Genomic DNA, 18,601 nt, shown 5'->3' with positions numbered 1-18,601 from the left:
TCTCTTCGTCTCACGCATTCACGCAGGCACCATGCCCAGTCTCCATCCTCACACTGACTGGCTTATTTCTGTAGTCTAAGTGTGGCTCTGTGGGCCTCTAATAGCGTAGCCAATTAGTGCCAGAGCCCAACTTGGCTGTCTCTCTAACTCACTGGTGGTCCCACTGAGGGACAGAATGGCTCCTCTGAAAAGGTACAAGTCCACAAAGAACGGCCTGACAAAGACGTGTGTGTATAGGCTGCATGTCACCGCAGCACACAAGGTTGGGATAACTTTATGTGTGACTGCATGTGTATGTGTTGTATCTCATTATAATTCACCGTCAGAAGTCCCCGATGAAGAGGAAAGCAGTATAAGTTAACATACATCATAACAGCGTACTTATGAAGATGGTTCAGCCGTGAGAAGTGGAGCCAGTAATGCTAAAAATTCACACATGCACACACACATGCATTTTGGATTTCCATATGTTTTGTAGGCGCTACATTGACTTATATTCATGTCCTGAATATTTTAAAATTCACCCTAAAATTTAATGATTTATCCTTATGATGTCTAACATTTTGGTCCAAACTGAACAAAAATGGAGCAGACAAATACAGAAACCATACAATGTACTGTTACTAACCTTTACTGTTGCCCATAAATTTCAAATAAAATATTTTTTTACCTCTTCTCATGAAATGATTGTGAAAATGTGATGTATTCTTGATAGAGAAAGTGTAACTGGGACTCAGTATGTGATCATTGCACCTGGTCGAAGGTGATACTGATGTGTATGAATAGAAATGAAAAGAGGAATGTGTCTGAAATCAAAATTATTCCAACTTTATCAAAAATATTGATACTAGTACTAGTATTACCACTTTATTAAAAAAAAAAAAATCTGCATGATATGGACAATATTCTATTTTCCTTTTTTTTCATGGTAAGACAGGGTCACAGCCCTTTAAAGTGGTAGTTAAATGGTTAAAATTAATGATTGATAGTTGTGATCAGAAGTGACATTGAAAGATTTAATTCAATCAAAGTGGAAAAAACTGGTCATGAAGCTGAAAATAGAGGGACTTTAGTCAAAATGGTTGTAATTCCAATATTATAGTTAAACCCATTGGATTAAACCTAAAAGTCGTCACTTCTGTCACATCTTGATTGTTTCACATTGGATTTGCAGTAGTGGTGTACTGACAGAATTACAACATTTGTGTTACTGTTTATATGGACCTGGCAATAAAGAATTTTTTATGACATTTTTGTTTTTAAAGATGCCAAAGGAAGTTCTTTTATGTGAATTGTGGGTTAATTAACACTTTAAACTTTATAGGCAAATACAATTCGACAATTTCCTTTAGTATTTTAAGACTGGAAGCAGAATTTTCTGAGTTTAAGTGCAGATACACAAACTAACTACTGTTCATTATGCTGGAGACATACCATGGATGAATAAGTCAAATAAGAACATAATTACAACAAGGGTGTGATCTTTTGCATTCTCTAAATAATTACGTCAGTGTTATTTTAATCAGGCCTAGTGAGTTAGGGCATATGAGCGCAAGAAGAACAACTAAGACCTCACGTTTTCTTTTTCATTTATGGATTTTTGTCAATTAATTAAAGCTGTAGATGCAAATGATTTCATGCAAAATAAGAATAAGGAAATTCCTGCTTCTAGGTGACAGTGTGTCATAGGTGGCATCTGTCACTAGGGGGAGCCACTCGGGGTTATGTTCTTATAAACAACCCTTGCAGCTTTTTGTAAACAGTCTGCGAATACAACAGTGCAAACATGGTTTTTGTTCGCTGGTGTGTGCCTGTGTGAAGGACAGAAATTGCGGCTGGTGATAAACTAACAGAAGACAGCTTGACACAGATAGCAGATGCAAACACGCCACGCTAAAATAAAATGCCCTGCAAATATTTCACAGAAGCTCACATGGGCCCACTTTCTCCTTTGCATATCAATAAACCTAGATAGTAGATACACACACACACACACACACACACACACATAATTGGATATGTAGGGAGCAGAGCCAACTTGCACCTCTCGTTGCCGTGGTAACCAGAGAGACTGATTTTTCTAGAAGCACTTACTCACATCCCGTCTGTTATTCACTTGTTTGTTCATTCATTCCTCCTTTTAGCCTTTCTTTATACAACTCTCTCTCTCTCTCTCTCTCTCTCTCTCTCTCTCCCTGGGTGCTTTTCAATCCATTTCCATTCCCACCTCTCCTCCAATAAGATGCCCTCTTACCATGCACATGCAAATGAGGCTGACTTGAAACCAATTAAAAAGAATTGAATAACGAACAGCAATGTGTCCTCAGCGGTTGGATACAGAGATAGTGGCTCAGACCCACTGACACAACATGTGAGCGCTTACAATGTCTGAATAATTTACCTCTGACAGAATTTGTCTCTTTTGTCACCGTAGAAATCAATTCAAAGGGCCTCTGCTTAATGCGTTCACTTTATCAGTATAAGGCGGTGATTTTAACATCTCATCTGTCTCACTCTTTTCCTTACTTTCACCCCAAATAGAGGATCGCTTCCCTACTCTGTCTCTCATCCCTTACTCACCCCTCTTTCATTCTCTTTCCTATCTCATCATTCGCCTCTTTTCCTCCACTTCCCTCTCGTTGCCTCAACAGTCCTCTCCAGGGTGTATCAGGTTATCGTGGGCCAACAAAGCAGGAAACAGGAAGTATATATTGCTCCATACACAGAACTTTGAAGATAGATGGACAAACACACAAACACAAACTCTGTCCTGCTGTTCTGGAGGAAAATTGTTGTTTCTGCCACTAGGGAAAATATGTTGAAACTCCAGAGCTGCAAATAAATTATGAACAGATTCACAGGTAAACAGAGGCCAGATTTAAAGAAATCCAATAACTATGTGGCATTTACAGTTAGATATGCAAATACAAATTTTGTTTCGAGCTGTGCAGCTTCAAAATATAGAAATAATCCAGGAAGGGTCTGTACTCCCTTTGTTTTGAGCCACCACAGTATTTGACAAGGCCTTATGATGAAAGTGCTGTAAATCTAAACCATAACCGACTGCAAAATGTAAATTTTGTGCAGCTAAAATGCATATAATCTGAGTTTTACAGCATAGAACGCAGTGCTGTTAAGCTTCACTATTAAATTACATATGTCTACAAGGATTTACTATACTTTCTCCCCCACTCTCTCCCCTTCATTTTACGTTTTTTATATTTTGTTTCAATATAACTTTTACATGACAGCAGATGAAGTCATAAATGTCTGTTTTTATATGTTTATGCTCCCATGAAGAAGCACACAGATGTGTGTGGTTTTGGGCAATCATCTCTCTCTGCAGATTAATGAAGTCATTGTTGATGTGATGTAATTTCATGTCGACATCAACCTTTTTTTCCCTGCATGCAGATTTATCGTTGACCATTTCAACGGAGGAATTTGAGCACCACTGATTTAGGACCATTCGTGGTCAGACTGCAGTCAGTGAGTGTGAATATATTTCTCCCACCAGTGAAATAAACAGCTGTGATGACAGTCTGTATATTGGACCAATACCACGCCATGCTCAAGTCAACTTTAGAGCTAACCCTAGGCTGTGGTGGTATTGTAATTTCTTTGGGTGCCGTCCATCCATAGGAGTACCCCATATGAGAGAAGAAAAAAATATTAGTATTGTATCATCATCATTTAGAAATACTGCAAAAAAGACATAATTGTGTTGCCTAGGTGATGGTATTAGCCTGGCTTCAGCACCATAAAGTAACACCCAATGGTCACATGCTCTTCCTTTTTAGAGGCTTTTTTGAAAAATTTTAATCCCTGCTAATCCTGAGCCACCTGCAGATATCTTCTCCATCTCCAGGCTTTTACAAAACAGCTGCACTAATCAGTTAATCAACTTCAAATTTTTTTTTTTTTTACTTTTTCCTAAGTCATTTATCACCATTTATTATAATATTATCCTCTGAATCTGGCATTTTCCTATATTTAATACTCATAAAAGGTCAGAGTAAATTCAAAGGTTACTGCATCAAAGCAGCGAAAACTGAAGCAAAAGTGACTTTTTCAGCAAAATATATCATTAACTGAGCATAAAAAGAAACATCTACAACCACTGTCATTTGTCAAACTACATGAGTTTTATGTTACAGAAGATGACGATGTTTTCACATCCACTACAAAGCCTCTGAATGTCCAAATGGCTCAAATCTGATGACACTGAAAAGCTGAGAAACTGTATTTTATTTACATATATTGATACATATATTGAGGATTAGTGGTTCAATACTTGTAAAACATTGCAGATCAGTAGATGCTTTTGGTTACCTGTGGCTGTTTGAGGGGTCTTTGAGTGTTAACTTAGACATAAATGTATGCAGTTTTTATGTGAGTGTGCAAACAGTCTATGGTTGGTGACGGATTCATCTGCAAGAAACTAAATCCAACACAACATGGTCAATATATGCTGTGATACAGTGAGGAGTCAATCTACCTAAAGAAATTCATACATTATTCAGTATAGGTGTCCTTTGGAGATTACTAAAAAATGAGGCAATAAATGTGAGGAGAGAGAGAGTTTTAGGCATAAAAGAGAAACAATTCCAATGAGGAAAGAGGTTTGGAGACTGAAAAGGTCAAAGACAGGAACTGAACAGGAAGAGAAAGGTGTTGCAAGACAGGAACAAGAGAAGAGGAAGGGACAGCTCTATAACTACAGTGTCAGCTTTCTGTCAGAGAGAGAGAGAGGGAGAGGGAGAGACAGAGTATGCAAGAAAGGAAAAACAAAGACACACTGAGCTCTAATAGTCCTGTGTCAGCGTCCAGTCAGACCCCTGGACAAGGCGACTTGGGGACGTCAATGGATGGACGCCAGCAAAGGTCAAGAGCCATAACCTTGAGGTTAACGCGGTGGCTGGCTACAGACTGTTAAAGCACACTAACAAATAAAACAACACACTTAATGTAAAGGTAAGGCAGCATGTTAAGTGAGCTCATGGGCACTAATGAACACGGGGAAAAGGAGAGTAAGTAGCCTTGACAGATCGAGACAAAGAAACATGCAGACAGGCTGGCACACATACCGTCTCAGGAGTGTAATTAATACAGTATGTAAGATAAAGTGCTACAGATGTGAGTGTAGCTGCCTCTCTGTGTTTTGCTCTGTGCACACATCTCTGTATGTACACTATATATGAATGTGTTGTATATTCACAGAACATGTGTGCACATGACAGATGTATTGCATGTTAATTTGCTTGTATTGAGTCTTTCGGTTTGGTATTTGATTTCCTTTTAATTTTAGTGTTAAGGTCGTGGTTTTATTTCTACACTGCTGGACATGGAGTTAAATAAACAAATTGTTCAGATCCTTCCATTGGATAATTACTGCAGTGATTAAGCTGGACACTACTTCTTTAACTCTGATACACTGAGTAGCTTCTCATTTCTTAAACAATCATCAGTTTGATAGAGAGTACAAAGACTGGACTGTTTCAATGGAAAAAGGTTATGTGGTCTAACAAGTCCAGATAGACCCTGTTACAGAGTGATGGGCACATTAGGGTGAGAAGAGAGGGGGGGTGAGGTGATTACCCATCATGCCTAGTGCCTACAATAGAAGCCTGTGGGGGCAGTGTTCTGATCTGGGGTTGTTTCAGTTGGTCAGGTCCAAGTTCAGCAACATTATGTCTAAAAAAAATGGGGTCAGCTGAACCTGAATAAACTGAACCACCATAGATTTTTTTTCTTTATATTCCACTATGATAATACCAGGATTTATCAGGTGCAAAATGTGGAAGAGTGTGCATAAGACATCATTTTCACACATGGACTGGCTACCACAGAGTCCAGACCTGAACTCATTCAGAATCTTTGGTATGTGATGGAGAAGGCGTTAGCCAATGGTCTAAACTTTCCAATGACCAGTACAACGTCTTGGTGCATGGATGGAAATAAACGTCATGACATTTACTGTGACATTATGTGGCATAAACAATGTGAATGTGTCCTGTAATCAGAGCTGAAGGCAGACCAGCAAAATATTATGTGTCACCTTGTTTTTTGTTTTTTCTTAGGCAGAGTATATTTTAGGAAATAGACTAGTTAGTTTTTATTGTTATTATTATTGTTAAGTTTCAGCGTTATTCTTTATGTATTGGAAGAAAAGCCTTGATTTATAGGAGCTGAACAACAGATTAAAAATGCCTAAATAATGCAGTGCATCAAATGTGATTTGGAGGATAAAGGTCCCATAATTTTCTTCCTGCAAACGTTGCATAATTCACTGTACTTGAGCTTGTCATTTTTATTTCAGTTATTATTTTTTCACTGCTAGTTTAAGTTCTAGTCTTAATAATTCCGGTGCATGTGCTTGTATCTCCTGCTTTAGATGACAGAGGTAATTATCTGAAGACAGATAGATAGTAAAAGAATCATACGTAGATAAAAGTCCAGAAACAACAGAGAGACTGCTGGGAATTCACAGCTGACAGGTGACAGACAATCTTGTTTCAGACCTGAGCATCCCTGACCTGACCAGTCAATCAAAGAGGCCTTTTCAAAGTCCGAACACATACAAGGCTTTTTTTTTTTCCCCCCTCTCTCTCTTCACTCAGGCTGGGTGTACTGTGGGGCGGTAGGTTACATTTGCTTCTGTTTTCTCTAAAACAGTGGGAATACATGTCATCTTTTCTGCTAATGTCCTGGCTGTCAATCAAAACATGTCTAATCTCCCAAAAGCTAAAACGTGTGACCTCCTACATGACCCCAAAGGTTGACTGAGCGACTGTCAAGCCATGGCTCAAAGTAATAGGTAGCGTCCAATACTATCAGCAAAGAAGAAGCAGTTTTGCGACCCTCCTTCAAGATTTAGAGGGTAATTTAAGGATCGAGGCAGGCAGCCAGTATTCAGCCGTCGCAACTGACAAGAGAGTTGTTATCGATGCAGAAGACAGAGATGGGATGGGATGAGGGGCGAATTCCTGTCTGAAAGACGTGGTTTCAAAGGGCTTAGGAATGTTAAGAGCAAAGACTCACAGGAGCCAAAATACATCAGCGTATATATAGCACAGAAAGCTTCAGTGAATGTGAAATACAATACACAGACCAGATTGTACAGAACTGGGTGCAGAGTTAAATTAATAAATAAAACATTGAGAAATTCATGTGAAATAATGCAATACTTGTGCTCTGTGTGAGACTGGCTCAAGTTTAAATGTGAAAGAGAAAACAACAAATCACAAAATCAGCTTACTCCAGAAAAAACAAAGAGCTGAAAAAAGTTGGGAAACAAGAGACCTATGTGACTATTAGTTCTGACCTGAACGTTCCCTCTTCACATTTGTTACTTTGAGTAGACAGTTTAAGTTCTTCCTCTGTCCACAAAGTAATGCCAAAGCCATAAAATTATACTTTTAATTAAAATCCACATAAAAAGGAAACAATCTGCAATAAATTACAAAAGCCAGTGAAATTAAAACATTTAATCACATCCAGTGTGTTAAATTTATTTGCATCTTTTAAATGTTTTCAGGTGATTAAAGTTCCAACAGGTCATTAGGATTGAAGAGATTTATGCTCAATAAACAGATGAAACAGTCTGTCATGAGCAGGTCACTTCTGTAATTCCACACTACCAGGTTTTATAAAGAAAATCATACTTTAGAGCAGCGGTGTCAAACTCCGGTCCTCGAGAGCCAGTATCCTGCATGTTTTAGATATTTCCCTCTTCAGAATCAGAATCAGAATCAGAATCTCTTTATTGTCATTGTACAGGGTGTCCCATAAGTCTCCATACATAGGAGACATAATACATATGGTTCTAACATGTATTTCTTTATATTTCTTCTTTATAGTTCTTCAGCAGTGGAGGACACTCATTGAAATGTGTTCCCGACAAAATGGCAGTCATATAGAGCATATTATATAAATAAAAATGGTTTATGTCAAGAAACGTTTATTTTTCCTATGTATGGAGACTTATGGGACACCCTGTACAAGTACAACGAAATTGAGGTAGAGCTCTCCAATTTAGTGCAAGAAATTACAAGGCACAACTAATGACAGTAAAAAGGCACACTTAATTACATTAGAAAAAATAACAGATAGAAGAACAATTAGGAATGTTTGTTAAAAAAAAATATAGAATTTAATAGTGCAAATGGTATTGGAAATAATGCAAATGAAATGAGAATAAATATTATAGGATAAATAGAGTGAAAGGATAAAATAATATAGTACAATACTAATATACTATATAGTTTTAGATATTTCCCTCTTCCATCACACCTGGTTTAATTCATGATCAGCTTATGTTCATGCTCTGCAGAAGCCTGATAATGATGTAATGGCTTACAGATGTGATGGAAAAGGGAAATATCTAAAACATGCAGGACACCGGCCCTTCAGGACCAGAATTTGACACCCCTGCTTTAGAGGTAGACACGGGTGACAAGACAGTGGCTCTTTCCTCTGAAACCACACCAGCGGAACCCTTCTCCCAGTAGGGTCAAACCTCCAGGCCTGTACACTTCTCACCACACATGTACTCACTTGTCCAGCCTCTGGTGAAGGATGACTCACCTGACAGTATCTTTCAGGTCCCAGCTGTAGACCAGTGCAGATGGTTTCTAAATAGAGTTGGGAGTAATGTGTTATAAAAATAATGGATTACAGTAACAGATTACTTTTTTCTGTAATGTAGTAGTCTAAGGCATTACTAATCAATTTTCAGTAATATTTTACTTGGTACATGTTCAATAGCGCTTGTACTACAACACACATTTCACCCATAATTTATTGCTCAAATGAAAAAAAAATAAAATAAAAATGCAAGACTGTGAGACCTTAAGGCACAGGTGTCAAACATGCGGCCCGAGGGCCAAATCCGGCCCACCAAAGGGTCCAGTCCGGCCCTTGGGATGAAGTTGTGATATGCAAAAATTACACTAAGATATTAACAATCATTTTAGTGCAGGTTCCACATTCAGACCAATTCAATCTCAAGTGGGTCAGACCAGTAAAATACTATCATAATAACCTATAAATACTCACAGCTCCAAATTTCTCTCTTTGTAAATGTAAATATTTTCATGAATTTACACTAAAACAAAGTATAATTTCACAAAAAATGTGAATAACCTGAACAAATATGAACAACCTGAAATGTTTCAAGAAAAGTAAGTACAATTTAACCAATATTCAGTCTGATATTAAATGTTTTGTGTATTTCTCGATCCACTATGATCTGTAAATTATAATGAACATGTGGAAATGATAAACTGAAGCATTATATTGATAAAATTACATTTATTTTTTCAGTTTGTTCATGCTATTCACATTGTTCGAAAGGATAGTTTGTGGATGTAAACATTTTTATTGTTTAATTTTACTTTTTTCACTATAAAACATAGAGAAAATTTTGAAATTGATGTTATTTATATATTATTATGTTATTATTTTACTGGTTTGGCCCACTTAAGATCAAATTTAGCTGAATGTGGCCCCTGAACTGAAATGAGTTTGACACCCCTGCCTTAAGGAATCAAAAATGTGGCAGTAAAGTTCTATTTCCTGTTGGTGTTCAGCCAATGGGTGAAGACATTAGAAGACAGTAGATTGTCCACATGGTCGTATGCTCATTTCTATCTCTAACCCTGCTTTACAGAAGCTAGTTAGCATGACCCCTGTGATCAGCAATGACAAGGTAAGCTAACGTTTCTATGACTAGTTAGAATTCCTTATTGATTGAGGATTTGTCTACTGGTGTCCTCAGCGCCATGTCCCCTGTTTGAACAAGTTAAATGTTAAAAAAAAATGTAAGCATTCCTGCTGGGATTCAAACATCGTAGACTGTAGCTGAACTATTATGTTCATACTGTCTGCTAGAACTTGTGAAGATGTATTTTTCTTTTTTGTCAGACAGATGGAAAAAAAGTTAATTCTTTTACCTTGACATGTTTCGGCTCCAACCTGTAGCCTTCCTCAGAAGGGTCACTTGATGTTACTGTGACGTGTCATTGTCAGCTGTTTTATTCTGGTTCCCACACCGGGGATGCTGTCCTCTGTGGGACGCCAGGCAGCAGGAGGCATAATCGTCCCCTGTTGCCTGGCAAACCAGGATAAAACATCTAACAATGACAATTCACAGTAACATCAAGTGACCCTTCTGAGGAAGGCTACAGGTTGGAGCCGAAACATGTCAAGGTAAAAGAATTAACTTTTTTTCCATCTGTCTGACAAAAAAGAAAAATACATCTTTATAAACTGAGCTATTCATCCACATGTACTTCAGGGCGCAAATGTATGTGTCCTAAGGCTCTCCTGTCTGTTGTATGGGGTGGGGGTGGGGTTCTACTGTGCAGGCACCATTTATGTATGTAACTCAAAAGTAATCCAAGAGTCATGTAACACATTACAATTCTGAGACAGAAATATTGTAAGGTAAGGAATTACTTTTAAACAACAGTAACAATTAATCTGTAATGTATTACAGTTTGGAAGTAACTTGCACAGCACTGTTTCTAATCCAGACTCCCACATGTGCATTCATCTTTGTAATAAGGGTTTATGCATTTCAACCTGACTATAATGTCCCTCTGTTTGCAACTGCTGAACTGATGGACAGTCTGATCACGTCCTGTACTGACATTCTCAGTCACCTGAGGAAGGAGGAGCTGCTCTTCTCTTCTTCTTTACAAATTTCACTAATGTACAAGTGTAGCAGCCGTCACAGGCAGGAAAACACAAACAGTCTACAGGGATTCCTTTAATACGATAAATGTAGAATCAGGGCCTTTAAATCATCAAACCCTTTTGTAGAAATGAAACTAAAATTGACTAAAGTCTTACATCTTGACATAGCATGCAATGTGTTTGTTTACCCTTTTGCACCTGTGGCTTAGTCATTCTAATTATATCCATTGATGGTTCCCTTTTCCTGCTTCCCTAGAAATGAGAGTTAAGGGTTTAATTAGTCCTTCATGACCCTCATCAGAGCCAGTCTACCTCAATAACACTCGCTTCAATCAAAGGGAACAATAAGCACATGCAGGTGCACACAAATGCAAATGGATGGAGCCCTTTCATAGGAGAATACGCATGCGCACTGATACACATTCACATGCACACACAAACTCACTGGGGGCAGAGGTCCCCTCAGGATTAGTCAATTATTAAGTGGTCTATCCCTCTAAGAAAGAGTGTTATTGATTGATTATCACTATAGGTTTAATAATTTAGGTGTTTTAATAGCAGAGATATGGAAGTATGGGTGGAGATGAAGATAGTCAGGGACAAGGGGCGGTGCTAGGACAGGAGGACAAATGGAGAAGACGTCATAGTGAATGAAAAGAGCAAAAACAAGAGAGCGGTGAACAGATTAAGAGTGGAAGAGAGGAGTTGAATGGGAATGAGCCTTTGGAGAGTGAGAGAAATCCCTGGATTAAACTCTGGCTCGTGAAAAGAAATGATAAATCATCATCTCTCCTACAGAATCTATTGATGACAACCTCTTGAACAAGTCACTTTCTATTAAACTGTGAGTGGAGTTTCCCCATGGCATTTGAGTGTATTTCTTCTTAAAAAAAAAAAAAAAAGGATTTTAACAGTAGCAGAAGACAATAGACTGGAAGAATGACTCGGTAAATATACTCAAAAACATATTATATAGGCTGTGTCAAATGATTCATTTTAATTAATGATAATCATCAAAGTTAAAGACAAGAAATCATTAACCTATAAAGACCCAGTATGACTTTTGTGACAATTCCCAAATCATTTTTTTTCTCTATTGAACCTTTCTTAACTGATTTATCACCATTTATTGTAATATTACCATCTGTATTTTGTGAATTTTCAGTGAAACTCAAGTGTTTTTTATATTTAATTCATTGATCATAAAAGCTCAAATTAAAGTTGAAGTTTCTTGTATCCGAAGATCTGAAGAAAAAATGACTTTTTCAGCGACTCTATCAGTAACTGAACGTAAACCAAGTGTCTCCATCTACTGTCATTGATCCAGCTCCATGGGTTTTACTGGTGAATCAATGTTGTAGAAGATGGTGTTTCCACATTCACTACAGAGCCTCTGAACATCCAAATGGGTCATATCTGATGACCATGAAAAGATGAAAAACTGCATTTTAAACCAATTATTTACATGTATTGATAGGATTCATGGATCAACAGGTATTAAACAGTTTAGATCAGTAGATGCTTTTGGTGGATGTTTGGGTCTGTATGGGTGAAATGTATTATTCTTATCTGATGAAGGAGCCCAAAACTCTAAAATAATCAGATTACAGTTGGATAATAACAGATGTATTTGGATAAAAAAACTGTTATTTTCCAGGCAACTAATCAAATGTTAAAACTGATCTTTTCAGCTATAGGATCAGTTTCAGCACACCCTCTTTTGAAACCAGTATGAATTTGCTTGAGTTAAAAAAAAAAAAAAAAAATCCAAGTTGTCGAGCAATTAAAGCCCTGGTGTCTAATCACACTGTCATCATGATATAATCTGCATGTAATTAAGGTCTGCTTCAGTATTCTCCAATCAGCACCCCTGGAGTGAATGTCAGATCGGCTTAAAGTTCAGCTTTTGAGGCAGAGGGATATCCATTCACACACTGTCCTTTACCAAACCAGTATGCTCTGATCCACTTTCAAATGCACGCCTATTGTTTTTTTTTTTCTCTTTAGATAACGTATGAATGTTTTTCTTCTCTTTGTTTTGTCCTCCACGCTCTTTTTTTTAGGTCTCCATTTCGATTCCTCTCACGATTCATCATTGGCTCCTGAGTTGGGCTGTATGAAAAGGACTCTGGGAATTGTGAAACGAGTAAGACACCAGGTCAACCACCCTTATACCTGCACTTGAAATCTGTGGCATTTTGTCCGGTGTGTTTCTCCTTGTTAAAAATACATGAAGCTACTGTACAGGAGAGGCTCTTCAGCCTGAGATGCACCGCTTGTCTGAAAAATTCATGAAAAAGCATTTTTATCCCCGACTGTTTTGTGGAGAATAAGAGAAGCCTGTCCTCAAGTGTTTTCAGCTTATGCATCCATGACCCCGTTGGTAGTGGGTAAAAAACATGACTTAAACAAACATCAGGTAAGGCTTGCGTTGTTCTTATAGGAGAGCAAACTCTTAGCAACTGAGAAAAACATTCATCACAGTTTGCTCCATTTATACTCCTGGTTTATAACAATTATGAGCTGATCTCACATGAAAGAGTGAACAGGATCTTATTCAATGTGATTTTAATAAACTCAAGACTACATATTCTGACTTTCAAAGGTTATTTTTGTTGTGCACGCTATGATTCAATACCGACGCCTCCCCGTATCTGCAGCACATTCATAAACTATATTTCAGACTCAGGACCTCACCTGAAACCGTGGAAATGCACCTGCTGCTATGTTTCCTGAATACAAAATAATTCATTCATGGTGACATTTTCATGAGATTTATGGATTGAAATTCAACCCACAATTTGATATATCCACTCATAAATATGTACACCTGCTGACACTCTGACTGCTTGTCTGCTGGTGGCAGAAGTGAGGGTTTTTTTGTTACTTACAGGAAGCAAACATGCTTAACTAACATTGCTGACATTATTTATTTATTTATTTATTTATTTTTACATTAAAACACAAGTAGGTTTTCATTTTAAAAGACATTATTGCTAATTACTTACTCTCTATGCAGTGAAAAGCCTCTCTTGTCCTTTCTTTTTTTTAATGGAGCTCATGACAAATTGCAATTTGCCTTCACACAGACAAATTTACATTATGAGTGCACAAGTATGTCTTTAGATCGTTTCAGTTATACGTCCTCTTCTCCTTGAAATGACGATGATGGTTCTGTCCATCCAGAATATTAAAATATATCCACCTGTATTACAATACAAAAACCTTTGAATAATTAAACAGTGCCTTTAGTTTTGTTTATCCATGTGCCCCACCTTCAGTCACTATGAAGAAGAGATATATGGTACTGTCTAAAAGTCCTGGGCCAACATTAAGTTTATTGGTTTAGTGAAGTTATAATGACCAGACTCTGTATTAAGATACACTCTGGGTGTATGTGAAGTATGCACAGCAATAACAACAAAAGCTTCAGGGAAAAACAGCTTCTTTAACGCAAAATGATTGTGTTTTGTGTGACCTCGATTTGCACTACACGTCTTTAACCCATTATGAGATTTATTGCATTAATTTTCTGAAGTTTTATACCAGGTTTCATGCACCACGTCAGGTGTTTCTAACAGTTTGTGCAGCTTCTTATTATGGGTACAGGGTCATACTAAATAGTGACTTCAGCTTATAAAACCCATTTAGTTCAGTTGTTCTATGTATGTTTAAGATTGTGCACATATTTCCTGTACTTTCTTTTTGCATCTGAAGAAAAGAGAATGAGAAATAAATATGTATGTTCATTTTAACACTGCAAAAACAACAAAGATAAAGGCGGCCTAAAACTTTTGCACAGTACTGTAAGCTATGTTAAACAGACTCTGATGTTTTATCAAAATAAAAGACATTTTCTTCTTTTTCCTTTTTTTTGTTAGTGCTAGACAAACATTGAGACAGAGGTAACAAAAAATACAGGACAAAACATCTGGCAGACTAATTCATAGACTTTGAAGACATGCAAGTTCATAGATACAAGTGTGTGTGTGTGTGTGTGTGTGTGTGTGTGTGCGTGTGTGTGTGTGTGTGTGTGTGTGATTATTTATGATTATTTTGTGCGGGTTGGGCATATTCAGGTGGAGACAGAAGAAGGAATGAAAACAAAATTGACAGTCTAATAAGCAAAAGGTTCAAAAGAGATAAGTACACAAAAACGAGAAATTGATAAAGGGTTTTAAATAATAGTAGAGAAAGAAAATTAAGGGGAAAAAAAGGAAAATCAATAATAACAAATACAATAATAGTGACCCCCCCCCCCCCATTATCATTATTGTTATCATCATTCCAATTTTCTAGCTTTCTATAATATACTTTAATTGTCTATAAAAGACGTTTTCTATCACTGTTTATGAGAGATTGGGATTTTCATTACTATACATACTATACACCAATTGTGGGCCCAATGAAAGGTAAACGTTGTGGACCCTTTCATAAAACTGAGTATGTTGTCGATTTGCTCACTTACGAATACGTGAAAATAAAACTGAAACTTAAAATACTTTCAATGTACTTCTACGCCTCTGTTATACAGCAGATCTTACACGAAATTTTCACACCTTTTAACTTATATCCACTGGACCCCCTCCCTTGAAATGCTGGGCCCCATGAATTTGTCATGTTTACCCCACCCCACCCCTTATCGGTGCCCCAGGGAGGTGTACACAAGCTGATGCCCATGACCTCTTCTTTCCACTATAATGGATACTTAAGGTACATTCAGAGCAGTTTGGATCAAATTAAGCACTTTAGATAGGATTCTGTTGGGTTTCTGTAAATTGACTTAGAGTCTGTTTTTGACCAACTCTATATATAAAATGTCAAGAGATAACTTTTTTTGTGATCTGGCGCTATATAAATAAAATTTGATTGATTGAGTGATTTAATTGGTTTTTCCCCTGTAAGTCGCTTTGGAAAAAAGTGTCTGCCAAGAAGAAAAAAAAGAAAAAAAAGAAAGATAAATATGATACACTGGATGATCTTTTTATCGTTGTATGTTTTATTTCGGAAAGACTGCAAACACAGAAAACTATAATTAGATGAAGCTGGTATCATATCGCCTGGCGGTAAGTGCATTTTTTAACGTCTTGGTGGTTTGGCCATGAAGCTGTGAGCCAAATCAACTAACTGTCCCACTGAGGCCGCCGACGTTCAAACCCCAAGTACAGTACTGCTCTCATCGCCTGACCACAACTCCCAGCTGCACCAACACCACCGAATGGAGCCCAATAGTTCACCCACCAGGCTATTTGGTCCTTAACACACACACACACACAAACACACACACACACCACCAACACCACACTCATGCATGTGCTCATACAAACAAACAAACGAAGACACACAGCAGCCCTTCCCTTCTCCCTTGGCAGTACAGGGGAGTCACTGGTGTGATTGCATTATTGATTGCCCTGGATATGTTTTTTTTCTTCCTTCTTAAAAGCATTTAGCAATCTGGCAATTAGTTAGAGCTTAATGTAGGATGTCAAAACAGTGCTATTGATCCAGCGGGGCAAGAAGGAAAGATTGATCAGTCAACTCATTACGTTGCTGGCGCTGCCTCGTCATAAACACTCCAGATGAGACTCCATCAAAAGCCCATCCCTCGTTCAGTGGCTCCCTTCTGCTGCTGCCTCTATCGCTCTCTCTGCATCATTGTCCCCCGTGTTTTCACTTCAGTCTCCTGATGCTTGATTGCACTGTCTGCACCTGCTTTTTATTTTTTCAATCTGCTCATTATTGCTCTGTTGCTATTTGTCCATTACTCATAGTTTTCATTTCTCTTGTGTGCTGCTCAAATGTGAACCGTATTCGCCCGGCCCTTTCTGTGTTGCTTCTTTCTTTATCTTTGTTCATCCGTTGCATGTTAACAAATGATTTACTCACATCTTTCCTCCACGTATTCAATTTTCTGCACCGTCGTATTTCCTACAACGCCTCATCTGTGCGTACAAAAAGGAAATATGCGAGCAGTTATCATTAAAATCTCAGAGAGCTGATTTAGTTTAGTTTGCATCACTTACATCAATTCATTAGTCCATCATAAGAAAATCAGGCAGTTGCAGACACACTTGATTCAATTTGGAGCAACACACGCCTCAGCAGTCATTTTATAGAGTGTTGCATTGTTCAATGGACAGACGCTAAGCTCATTAAAGGTGGCACTGGCTGCAAAATAATGAGGGCTGGCATTTATCAAGCAATTCACAGTGTGAATTTTGATCAAAGCTGTTGTTCACATCGGTGCAATTACATATTAAGCTGATCTCTTTAGAACAGATGGATTAAGACTTTGTCGGTTAAACTTTAGAAGATGTGAGCTGATCCTCTGTGAACTGTGCAGCAAAAGCTATGACTAGGAGTATTGTTAAATGTAGGGCTGGGTGATAAAACGACAATGATATATATCTTAAAATAACTTTTCCTTGATGGAAATATGAGACATGTTCGATACAATTTCGATAGAATTCATTCGTCCATGTTTTTACAGACATAAGAACAGCCAATCATAAGTAAGTGCGCTGCACCAAACCAATCATACTAGAGCTAATGCAAGTTAGGTTGACGTACACAGCACAGGAGTAAGAACAGTCACAGCACACACGCTAATGTTTGGGCTGCAGCGGGAGATAATGACTGTTCCCTCAGGAGAAAATGTGACCGAGAACTTGGGTGATTGTGTTACTGAAAAGTAGGGTGCGAACCATTTTGGTGTACCGAACGAATGCATGTAGCCTATGTGAAGAACGCAAACACTCACTTTCCCTTAAGTTTCACTTTCGGTTTTATGCCAGTTACGGGAGTTAAAGGTAGGGTAGGAGATTTTTTTTTTTTTTTACTATATTTCTTAAAATCCCCTTCACACCCCAATTGCAACCAGTTAATTAAATGCTCTAACACAAAAAAAAAAAAATTAGTCATTTGTGGAATGGACAGGACTGAAAAAACACCATCCAATTATTTTAACTGACCCATTGAAAGGACTGAATGGTGATGTCACCATGTATATATTAAACTCAACTGCCATTTGTCCCACCCCCCTCTGCGTATACCCCTCTTCGTGCACAAATCACGCGTTCTCAGAGGCTTGGAGCACTTATACAGGAAACAAAGCCAGAGCCAGAGCTTGGCTATATTAGTAATATTAGGATGGAAAGTTCACTGGCAAATTGTTTTGTCACTAACATAAATCACTAGGGAATGTAACGTTAGCCAGATAGGTATGAATTGGGGCTGTTCTGCTGACAAACATAATAGTGAAATGAACAGATTACAGCATTCAAACAAACTTTAGTGGGCTGCTAGCCAGACATCAGTCTGACTGCAATCAGCTGTTCTTACCAGGCCAAGATTACTTAGAACATGTATCAAAATAACAAGTGAAAAGTTCAACTTCTAATGTAATATACTGATATACAGACCTGAATTCAGAGGTACGCAGATATGATTTTTTTTCTGTATCGCCCAGCCTTAGTTAAATGTAACCTTCAAGAATATGCAGTTTAGCTTTGGTGTTCATTTTATATTTAAAATGCATGCTAAAATCACACTCAGTGATGTGTTTAGTTGGTTGAACATCTGCTTTCTTACAGCTGGTATCTAGACATCTATCAGAAGAAGTACATTTTAACACAAATATCTGTATTTTACTAGCCCTTACATTTTCAAAACATGCTGCGTTTTTGATGCATTCAGTGGGGATTATAGATGAGAGTGCACTTTCCCAGCACCAAGAACAATTTCAGTCTACACAGATGGAACAATAACACGTAGAAAAGATGACCCTTTTGGATAGAGTGCAGTAAATGTCATGCATGACAGAGGTAGTGACGTAAAAGATGTAACAAAACATGAATAATGTGAGGTTCAGAAGCTTTTCATAGAAACATCTGGTAAAAATCTA

This window comes from Sphaeramia orbicularis, chromosome 9 (assembly GCF_902148855.1).
Source record: "Sphaeramia orbicularis chromosome 9, fSphaOr1.1, whole genome shotgun sequence".
NCBI lineage: Eukaryota > Metazoa > Chordata > Actinopteri > Kurtiformes > Apogonidae > Sphaeramia > Sphaeramia orbicularis.
The sequence above is the reverse complement of the archived record's forward strand: the minus strand, read 5'-3'. Positions refer to the sequence as shown.